The sequence below is a fragment of the Thermobia domestica genome, chromosome 5 (genome assembly GCF_964235325.1).
Source record: "Thermobia domestica chromosome 5, izTheDome1.hap1.1, whole genome shotgun sequence".
In the NCBI taxonomy this organism is placed as follows: Eukaryota; Metazoa; Arthropoda; class Insecta; order Zygentoma; family Lepismatidae; genus Thermobia; species Thermobia domestica.
In genome coordinates this window covers 323677036-323689347 of record NC_137458.1, presented here as the reverse complement: position 1 = coordinate 323689347, position 12312 = coordinate 323677036, and the positions used below count along the sequence as shown (strand labels likewise).

The 12312-nt window shown below is 35.1% G+C and overlaps 1 long non-coding RNA gene across 1 annotated transcript in view; it reads left to right on the top strand.

Moving 5' to 3' along the window:
- The first annotated feature begins 1462 nt into the window (after positions 1-1462).
- The window catches only part of LOC145686831 (uncharacterized), a 190024-nt gene continuing 179174 nt past the window's right edge, over positions 1463-12312 (top strand). Inside the window, exon 1 of the long non-coding RNA XR_014131654.1 lies at positions 1463-6322. This is a non-coding gene — a long non-coding RNA (uncharacterized LOC145686831). The remainder of the gene's footprint in view (positions 6323-12312) is intronic.

Sequence of the window (12312 nt, the reverse complement as noted above, 5' to 3'; positions counted from 1 at the left end):
ATCGAAGCAGAGGTCTACCACTGAACCACCTTGATCTTAACACATTACATATAAAAACTCTGAAGAGTGGCGTACACAGAATATCATCACAGATAAAGAGGTTCAAGCGCTCAATCTTTCAGGATAAGCGTGATTTAAAATATTATTAATTTTTTAATGTAGTAAATGTTAATTTTTCCGTAATTTCTTGCTCAATTGGAGTTTAAGCCCCGAAACCTCTCTTGCGTACGCCACTGAAAATAATAACCTTCACTAACCAATCACGAATGATTATAGCTTAAAAATAAAATGAAATATTAATTTAACGTCCCACGTTTATGCACCGAGGTTAAGGGAGACGGTGATGATAGGAAATGAATGAAATGATGGAATGAAGAAAGTGAAAGGAAACGGGAGGACACCCAACAAAACCCACACATACGGTGTTTGTCCACCACAAAACTCACTTGGCGGGAGCTGGGATCGAACTAGGGACCCCACGCACCAGAGGTGAATACTCTACCAATTTTTTAAAAAAGTTAACTGATTCACCGAACGTGCCTCATTAACTTACTTAACTATTTATTACTAGATTTTACTTAATTTTACTCATTTAATTTGTTTCTCCACTAACCTAGAACGACAGAGACACGAACACAGAAACATCGAAATGAAATCTTTAAGTTTTACGTCCCACGGACAGAAACATCGAGTTGAATTGAGTTGATTTTGAGTTTAACGTCCCGTTCAGCAGCGAAGCTATATGAAACGTGGACCTACTGATTAACGTCGAATCCGAACCACGTGAGCTCCCACCAGGAATACAGAAACATCGAGGACAGTAAAAATTGCAGAGGCTCTCTCATCGAGAATCGAACCCGGGACCCCGTACACCAAAGGCGCAAGTGCTAGCTACTACACCATCTGAGAGGGCACCATTCAACCACTCGCATAAAGCTTAAATAAGAAATAACATTTTAAAAAATCTGACGTTATCTTCTTGCTCCCTTCTTTAAAGAAAAAAATAATATCTTAAAAAAATCTAAACATACTTTCTCATTTTTTCTTACGTTTTATTTTATTTATTTTTTAATGGCACATTTGGTCAAAGAACAACGTTTGTTATTGTACATTTTTTTTATAAAAAAAAGTTGAAACCGGTTTTTTAATATTGTAATTTGATATGAGAAATATTCCTGTTCAGATTCATGCCTCGGCGTCTAGTTACACATTTTACGCAACAATTCATTGCCAGCATTGTTTTTCAAGGCTCCAGAATTACGGTTGCTTGTTCCATCAGCTGCTTGTGTTGGTAAGCTGTCAAATCTTTTCTCGTTTCTGATTAATTTATTGTTTCTTTCAAATGTTACAAAAGAAGACAATTTGATATATATATATATATATATATATATATATATATATATATATATATATATATATATATATTTTTTTTTTGTTTAGCGACATTTATTATTTTATCCACTACTATGTCAAATACATTAATATTTCAATTTTTAAGTGCCAAAATATGGTAAATTTTCCGTCATTTTTTTAAAAAAAGATTTCTTTTTTGCAAACTATGTATTCGAGATATAAATGAAAGTGAACAAAATTTCATTATTTACTGAAGTTCCCAACGTAACCTAAATATTATTTAGTTTCTGAGGGATTCTGTATTCCGTAGGGATGCGCACGAGACAAGATTTGAGACTGTCTCGTCTCGAAAATGTGCTATAAAAGTGATGTCTCGACTCGAAAAATGTATATTTTTCTATTAGAAGAGCTGTGTCTCGAATTTTGTCAGGAAAATCCTGTCTCGACTCGTCTCGTGCGCATCCCTAGTGTTCCGCAATAAAAAGTAAATTTTGTTCAGTGCAGGTTTAATTTTAGGCCCAATAAAATTACTATGAATGAAATACTTCTTGAAAAGAATATGTAAACGAAATATTTCAGTTTAACGTCCCACGTTTATGCCCTTTAGGTTAAATGAGACGATGATTAAGGCAAGAGAATGATGCTGCAAGAATTGGTGGAATGAGAAAGTGGGAGGAAACGGGAGTATCGTATGAAAACCCACGAACACGATGTTGTCCACCACAAATTTACTTGTGTGAGAATCGAACCAGGGACCCCATGCAGCAAAGATAAGCGCTCTGCCACAAGCCACTGTGCCCCTCCCCTATTCTTCTTAAGAAAATTGATTGTTCTGCTAAAATGCCAACGTCTGTTGTTAATGATTTTATTGATCACACACACACACACACACATACAAAATCACTCATTTATCGTAACGTGTCGTTACTTTTTTTTTTTTTTTTGAAATTCTTAGTTAAAATTTTAAACCATAGTTAGCAATTGTTGGTGGAACCTGGGGGGAAATATTAAGTCTTTACGTATTCGATCAAGAATCACTTACTTCCCTTGTTTGTTAACTAAATGTTAAGAAAGCAAATATCTTCATTTAAATTCCTCTCCATGAAACACTCGATTCTTATTCTAACGAAATAAGTTGAAACAAATCACAACAATAAAAGCGCTCTCACCTGTTGTGCCAGGAAGTGGCGCACGCAAATGGAGAATCTCGAGGTTTAATCCCCGCTTGAACAAGATTATAAGTAAAAATAAACATTTAACATATTCAAATGTGTATACAAAGTGCTGAAAACATATGAACTTGGGAGGTTTGAATCCTCCCCTTTACGAACTACTGCGTACTACTGCTACTGGAGAGATGAGTTCCCGGGTTCGATCTCAGGTTAGGTAAAAGCATCTTGTCCATGGGTTTCCTTGAGGTTCTTACGTTTTCTTTCACATTCTTATTCTACTGATTTTTTCATAATCATTCACTTTAATTAAGAGGCCTAATCACTGCGAAATTAAAATACCACTAATTTTACAGTAATTATGTGATATCTTTAAATAGATTAAAGATAATCGAAATGTGGAACATGAGTGCCCTAGATAATATTATTTTGCATAAGGTACCGTTATCAGGAGTCACCTAGTGGCATTCCATTCACAGCCATTTATAAACGCGAAAGTAAATGCCGATTTTCTAAATAAATGGCTGGAAATCGAAACCAGATAAGTGAGTCGTGATAACGGCAACTCATGTAAAATAATATTGTCTAGGGAGTTCTTGTTCCACATTTCGATTATCTTTGATCTATTTGAAGATATCACATAAGTACTGTAAAATTAGCTGTATTTTAATTTCGCATTGATGGGGTCTCTGAAGTACCCATTTCTGTAGCCCAAAGCACACAAAAGATGGAGCGTTGAATTAAAGATTTCATTTTATAAATCGAAACTATTCAATGATATTTTTTCTGTGCTTTATTTTGTGTCATTTAGTTAATTAAGAAACAAGAGAGGTATGTGATTCTTAATTGAAACATCTAAACAAATATGCAGTAAAATTATCCAACTCTGTAAACTTGACAATCTTCAGTTCTATTCAAGATAAATATGACCACTCATCTATGCTCCTTTAAATAGAAGTAAAACAAACCATGCGAAATATCATTTGTCTGTTTAAGGTCTTTATTTCTACTAAAGACACTAAAATGCCCTACATTTGGTTATTAGAATATAATTTCTTAAAAGAGAAATGGGCGGTCAGTTTTTTTTAAACAAGATTGTACATTCGAACGGCATATATCGTTGAAGCTGAAAATTTTGATTATTGCACAAGATGGGACAGATTTTTATTCTAATTCTGATGGTCAATGTAAATTGCAGTACTTTATTTAACAGAAAACCAGATGCTCAACGACTATTCGGAAAGTGGTGTGCTTAATTCAAGTGTTTGATGGAATAGTCCTACAGATGGCATTAGTATCTAACTAAAAACTATTTCTCACATACTATTAGTCAAAGCAAGTGATTTAATTTTAGATGCGTGAACATGCTTTCAATATATATTCACTTTTTATTTCCATCTAGTGGTTGTTTGCTTTCTTTTCACGTAATGCCATCTGCACGACAAATCTTTAAATCATTTGAAGCGAGTACATTGCTTGAAACAGCCATTATTCATTTTTTTTGCCTACACCGTACCATGAAATTTATGTTTTTGGCCACATTTTGCCTGACGAAAAATATACCCAAATAGGGCAATAACGAAATTTTCAGTTCATGTATATGTCGGTACTCTAATACAAGATGCTGCAGACCCATATTGTATGGCCAGCTTCCTAACAGTTTTATAGCTTTACTAGAAACATTATGCCCAAACAGTGACGTAACTAAGGGCTTGGGGGCCACCCCGCAGACAACATGGAATGGGGCCCCTTCTCTACGTCCTACATCACGATTTGGGGGCCCCGTGATGGCTTGGGGTCCCCCGCAATGCGGGATCTACGGAGCCCTTATTTACGCCTCTGTGCCCAAATGAGAAGAACAAGTCATACTCCAGAACCAGCAGTGCTTATGCTTCTGAAGAAATTGCAGCAGAAATGGGACAATATTCAATCTATGAATAAAACGAAAGATATTTTCTTCAAGGTGTTACAATAGACAACATGTTGATCTTAAACTTCAGTTAATAATGCAACTAATCCGTTGTTTTCCAAAGCTTTTTTTTTCCTCTTCACATACGACAACATCAAACATGATACCAGATACTTGGCTGAAAATATTTAACTACATTTTTAAATAAAAAAAAAGTGCCGTTCTTGCATGAAAACAGTATTAAGTGTCAAGATAAAGCTTAGTACTGCTGGAAGATCACATTGCTTTTGTTTCTTTCAAACTCTCTTGTGACTGTATACTTTATTTTGGATTTATACAGTCCACTTATAAGTATCGCATGCAAGGAGAGGTTAAATTTTGGAAGAAATTGATTGAAAACCTCGTAAGAAATTATTTTTTTTTTTTAAAAAAATACAACATTAAAACAGAAAAGTTTCTCCTTAGATTAATTGTGCGTTCTTCTGATAGAAAAGTGAATATGTAACATTTTGTAGAAAATATTTTTTGTTCTATTTGTTATCAATAATAATAATAATATATATAGGGTGTTTCAGATAAAATGTCCAGTGCTTATAAATCACATACGGCGGAAAATAGAGAAAAAAACACATCAAATGGAGCATTCCGTTGGTTCTACTTGTCCCTCTATCATGGGGTCCTGGGGCTCACCCAAAAATTTTAAATCAAAAGGTATGATACATCATTTAAAGGATCATGTAAAGTAAACGTGTTTCGTAAGGAAAAATTGTACTGTGCGAAATGAAAATGAAATGAAATCTTTAAGGTTTACGTTCCACGTTAGGCTAAAGGAGACGGTGATAATGAAAAATGAATGAAATGGTGAAATGAAGAAAGCGGGAGGAAACGGGAGAACCCCATAAAAATACACAAACATACGATGTTTGTCCACCACAAAGTTCACATGACGCGAGCTGAGATCGAACGAGGGACCCCATGCACCAGAGGTAAACGCTCTACCACTGAGCCACCGCGACCCTGTGCGTGTGGGGTCCTTCCCATTTTTCTTTTATCCAGCTGATTGGGATTTATAAGCAAATGACCTTTCATCTGATAAATACATAGATATATATAGGCTCTTCGTTAAAAAATAAACCCTTTTCTGTTGTAATAATCTCAGAAGTATTACTGACATATTCAGTTTTATTACTCAAAAAAAGTTTCATCGTTACACTAAAAGTTTCAGCTTTTATCGTAAGTGAAGTGCTAAAAAAAAAAAAAAAAAAGTGTCTCTGTCAAAAGTAATCAACAAAAAAGAAAGAAAGAAAAAGAAAAATCTAATACAAGTCTCTGAAATCTTGTCAAATCTGTGTTTACGAGTGTTTTTGTGTATATAGTTTCTGTGATTGTCCTTTGACTCAATACCTACACAGTGATCCATACCCCCATCTAGAAATATTCGACACCCCTCGTAAAAAGAAAATATGCATATTATTGTTTTTTTTTATTCCTTTCCTATTACGTGTGTGTGAAGAAAAGTGCTTCTAAAGTTAAAGAAAAAAGTGATTTATTTAAAATTAAGTGCAACGATTTTTAAAAAAATAACATTGTGACGTGGGTGAGAAGAAAAATGAATGACATAAGTTTTCTCTTGTTTTTGTCGTTGATATTAGACGAAGAAAAAAATATTTTAGTGACAAAAATAAATAAAATAAATAAATGAATAATAAACGGAAGAAAATGTACAAAGTGAAATGAATTAATCATTCGGATAAAAAATAAGAAAAGAAATAAAAACAAAACAATTTCCCCTCATAGTGAAAGTGTGAAAGTGTGTTACCCCGCTACAGAAGACATCTTATAGGAAACGAATCTTCAACCCTCAAATGGATCTTCAAGGGAAACCAAATAGGTGAGTACAGAATTTTTCTTTATGTTTTCGTTATATTCATTGTGACTATACAACATTACTATTTATATGTTTTTTTTTCCTAGTGGTTTTACTATCTTCTATAGATATAAAAAATGAAAGTAACTGTGTTTGTGACTTAAGAGTCTTCATCCCGGCGAAATTAAAACACCGCTAATTTTACAGTAATTATGTGATATCTTCAAATAGATAAAAGATAATTGAAATACGGAACAAGAGCGCCCTAGACAATATTATTTTGCGTGAGGTACCGTTATCACAAGTCACCTAGTGGCTTTCCGTTTTCAGCTGTTTTGAAACGCGAAAATAAATGCCGATTTTCAAAATGGCTCGAAATCGAAAGCAGATAAGTGAGTCGTGATAACGGTTTCTCACGTAAAATAATATTGTCTAGGGCGCCTTTGTTCCACATTTCGATTATCTTTTATCTATTTGAAGATATCACATAATTACTGTAAAATTAGCGGTATTTTAATTTTTCCGGGATGAAGACTTTTAATAACTACTGAACCACCCAACCGATCTCGATCAAATTTTCAACATAGATAAGGTTCAGGCCTGGGATGGTTTTTGTCATTTTACGTTGACGGCATAACGTAGCGAAGCGAAAGGGAGAGATATATAAAAATAATTGAAAATGACTAATATTAGTGCCGAATCTATAGTTTTCGAGGATCACTGAGGTGAACAGTGACACTACCGATGCCGTTTAAATCTAAATTCAGCCCTGCAACTTAGAGGAGGGATATATATATATAACGTTCAAATTGAAACATATTATTCCCGTGCTAAAAACGAGTATTCTGCTATTCATAAATTCAATCAAAAGATTGCAATGCTTTTTCTTATTGTCGTACATCCAATTTTAATGTTGAATATGTTAGTTATTATACAGTGTGCATTAAACCAATAGTGAATTCGAATTATACAGGATGACTGGAAAGTTTTTGTGCACTGAAAAATAATATAATTTGAAAATACTTTCCTTTTCCAATTTAATATCCCATGATTGTTCTCTGTGGGAGACATTCATGATGACGATGATAATGAATGAAATTGTGGAATGAAGAAAGGGGAGGAAATGGGAAAATCCCGAGAAAACCCTTACACACAGTGTTTTTCTTGAAATACTTTGTAGGAAAGATGCTAGAAACGTGTAAGCAAACGCTTTGGTATTTCAGGGTTTGGTTTACTGGTAATACGTTACTTACATAGAAACATTCAATCATAGTGCACAGTAACTTTACAGATACCTTCTAAAAGATCCTAAACTAAGCTTATTTTAGCCGCAGTCCACGCACGTTCAACTGGCTAATTTATGATCAATGAATCGAGATGCACTATTTATACCTTTCTTGATCATATACCAATTCTCTTAGTTCGAGTAACTTCACAATTGCCTTGCGATATAAGCAACATCCCGAATTTCAAGTCTTTACTGTAGACAGAGCTCTTAATAACCAGGTGATAACCATTCTCCTTAGCTGAAGCAATATAGGCGCGGATCAAGAATGTGTTCAAGATGAACATATATCTTCATACGTCATTGTACTGTAATTTGAAAACTACAGCGTGGGCCGGAAATGGGCCTAATTGGTGTTTTCTGACTGTTTTAAGTTTTACCCACATTTGTTTCTTAGCATTGCTTGGCATTGTCTGGTAACATCGTTATCTATGTTCATTTGTTTTCTGCTGTTTTCTGCTTGGTGCGCAATCACCTAAATCAGACATAATTGGAAGAGGTTGTGCATCTTCACCAGCTCCCTTTACCTGGTCTCCAAGAAGTCCCGATCTGAGTACACCAGACAATGCTCTCTGGGGTTTCATAAAGCAACAAGTAAGAAACTCTCGATATCACACAATGCAGGGATTACGAGCAGCTGTGGAACACGGCTTCACCTTCGTGACTCCGGAGTATCTACGCAAAACATCTGCGAGAACTTGGCGCAGAATTCAGCTGTGTTACGACATGGATGGTGATCATACCGATGTTTATGACTTTTAAGACTCTTAAGACTTCAAGGTAACTATGTACAGACATTCTACCATAACTATATTACTGTTGAAACTAAAGGGGGGTATGTTCACTTTCGGACCACCCTATGTACTACGAAGTAATATAAACAAATTTGGAGAATAAGAAACGTTATAACTCTTCTTCCTGTCGAAGTAAAATACTCTTATGATATGAACGTTTCTCGTTGAAGCTGAACTCTTTCCAAGGCCAAAAGGTAATCATTCTGAAACGATAGGATTTCTGCTTTTTTAAAAAAATAAAATAAAATAAAAATGATTCGATTTTAATCCAAGATCACAATTTCTTTTTAATTTTAATATTATAATATGACAGTATTATATAATTACTTTACATATGTATTTTTTTCTGCTTTCTTCATAATGTTTATATGAGGTTACACGGATTTACTTCGAAAATTTGGTGCTTTCACTGGTTGTCGAACCTAAGATTCCTTAGTTGTTTTCCCAAAGGCACACTTTTGCAATACTCCAGAATTGATTATGACTGGGACAACCATATGAGTTATGGTTACACGGATTTACTTCGAAAATGTTATGCTGTTACTGGTTGTCGAACCTAAGGTTCCATACAGTGAAGACTTGTGCGTTACCCACTTGGTTGTGCGAGATCATCATTCAGTGAAAAAAAATTCTACAACAAGTAGCTTAAAATTCAACATCACACACTAAAGATTTCTTCCTAAAGGCATATTTTGCAATCCCCCAGAATTGATTATGACCGGGACAACCATACGAGTTTTGGTTACATGGATTTACTTCCAAAGTTTTGTGCCCTCACTGGTTGTTGAACCTAAGGTCCCACACACCAAAGACATGTGCGTTACCTATTTGGTTACACGAGATCATAGTTAGGTGATACAAAATATTACAACAAGTAGCTTAAAATTCGACATCACACAGCGAAGATTTTTCCCCATAGCCATACTTTTGCAATACCCAGAATTTATTATGATTGGGACAGCCATACCGGTATGAGTTTTGGTTACATATATTTACTTCAAAAAATTTCTGCCCACGCTAGTTGTCGAACCGAAGGTTCTACATAACAAAGATTTCTGCGTTACCTATTTGGTTACACGAGATCATTATTCAGTGATACAAAATACTATCATCACACACCAAAGATTTTTTCGTATAGGCGTACTTTTGCAATTACGCCCAGAATTTTTTATGATTGGGACAACCATATAAATTTTGGTTACACGAATTTATTTCGAAAATTTTGTGCCCACACTTGTTGTCGAACCAAAGGTTCCACAAACCAAAGACTTGTGCGTTACTCACTTGGTTACACGAGATCATAGTTCAGTGATAGAAAATCCTACAAGAAATAATTTAACATTCGACATCACGCACCAAAAATTTTTCACTATAGGAATACTTTTGCAATACCCCATAATTTGTTATGATTGGGATAGCCATATGAGTTTTGGTTACACATATTTACTTTAAAAATTTTGTGCCCCCACTGGTTGTCGAATCTAAGGTTACATACACTTAAGGTTCCGTAGATTTTTCCCTATAAGCATAATTTTGCAATACCCCAAAATTTATTATGATTGGGACAAGCATATAAGTTTTGGTTACGAAAATTTTGTGCCTTCACTGGTTGTCGAGGCTAAGATTCCACACATCAAAGACCTGTGTGTTACCCATTTGGTTACACGAGATCATCGTTTAGAAATACAAAATACTATAGCAAATAAGTCTTGAATTCTGGATAATTAAAAGACCAAGCTTTTTTGTTTTAAAAAAAAAGAAAGAAAAAGAATTAAACTGGTGTAGTTTGAGCAAAGTGAATTTATTGATTGAGCAGTTAGCTCAAAAGCTTATAAAACATGCAAGTTTGATTGTACGCGACGGAGGACAAAGATAACTTTAGATCGTCACAGCTTTCGAAAACTAAAATTCCCCCCATCCTCTCTTCGTGTGTGCACTTTCAAACCATTCCGTCTGATTAGCGGGAAGTTCCCTGCCAGGTCCCAGGTTGACCGTTTCACGAACCAGTGGAAAATTTTACCTCGTTTCAATACTCACTCCCAGAGGAGTCTAAACTTCCCCCCTCCTCTTTTCAGTGGGATTACTCCCCTTTCGACTGCATCACCTCCTTCAATTGTATTTCCCTTCTATCCCTTAACTAGCTCTTCCCCCACTTGTCTCATACACTTAACGACGCCTGCATACCAAGTTAATCATCTCTTCATCGATGTGTTCTAATCTTATGATTCACTTTTTCATTTAAAGACGGCAACATTTTGTCTTCACCTTCGTAATGTATATTTCTTCTTTATTCAGTATTTTAAGATTGTAATACTAATACGTCACTTACATAGCTTCACTTCGAATATAGTGAAGCCTGATTAAAGTTACAAAGTACCGGTATCTTTCAATTCAATCACTTACGTAATTTTTTCCCCTTAGGATATTTTCCAATACCACAGAATTTATTATGATTGGGACAACCACATGAGTTTTGTAAAACGTACTGTAAAAATGACAAAACTCTATGTTAAATTTTAGAATTGATTCTGGAAATTTGTCAACACTTGAGGATTTAGTGCGGTTCGAACAACTGAATAGGTTTTTCAACATGTGAAAATGGCAAAACTGTTTAAATCAAGTAGGTGCAAACAGTAGCCTTATAGGATTATTTTTCGGTCAATGTTCAGAAATTTGTGGTGCTAATCATAGATTTATTTTTGAAGCCTGCCCACATTCAATCGCACTAACTGAATAACAAAAATAATACGATAATTTTAATTGGTTGGCTGAAAATAAGCAACGATATCTTAAATTAAAAGATAGTAAGATAACAATTACTGGTACGTCAAAAGACAAAAGCCACGGTGATTGGAACGAAGGGGTCTGTGTCAAATATAAAAGTAGGGGGGAGAAAATAGAACAAGTGAATAGTTTTCGATACCTGGGTAGTGTTCTTAGTAATGACATGAAATGCGAACGTGAAATAAAAGCAAGGATAGGACTGGCGAAAGAAGCCTTTAAAAGAAAGAAAAGTCTGTTTTGTGGGACCTTGAACAAAGAGTTGAGAAAAAGACTCATAAAATGCTTCGTGTGGAGTGTTGTATTGTATGGGGCGGAAACGTGGACATTACGTAAAGGTGACGAAAATCGACTGGAAGCCTTCGAAATGTGGGTGTGGAGAAGAATGGAAAGAATTAGTTGGGTCGAGCGGAAAACGAATGAGAGAGTGTTAGAAATGGTGGGTGAAAAAGAAAACTTTTAGATATTATTAGGAGGAGGAAGAGAAACTGGTTGGGACATTGCCTAAGAAGAGATTGTATCATGAGGGACGTCCTAGAGGGTATGGTGGCGGGAAAGAGAGGGAGGGGGCGAAAGAGACTACAATTAATGGATGATATTAAAACAGAAAGATCATACGCGAAGACGAAAAGGTTAGCGGAGGACCGTGGAGCATGGAAGCTTCTCAGCTGCAGCAAGTGACCTGCCAATAAAGGCAGAATACCTATGATGATGATGATGGTACGTCAAACTTATGTCACTGTTTAATAGTGTTTTTCTGTTCCTCAAATAAAATTTTAGGAAAATTTTATGATGGGTTTTGTTACCTTTCAATATTCCCAAGTTTTTGGTATGCCTGGGTTAACTATACGGTACGTGTTTTGTAAAACGTATTGCAAAAATGACAAAACTGTATTTTTTTTTTCAATGTGCTTTGGTATCTTTGTCTTACCCCAGCATTACAATATTATGATTAAGTTCAAGTATCGAATTCGAAAAGCGATTATTAAAAAATTACAAAAACCGTAAGATAATTTTAACATTGCATTTTGGTGTTATAAAAAAAATACTCCAGTATTTAGTAAGGCCGGAAACGCTAACTAACTAACTCTATGGCCTATGAAACATGGAGGTTCAATGCCGCGTTCACAAAAGCTCTCCACTGACTTCTATCC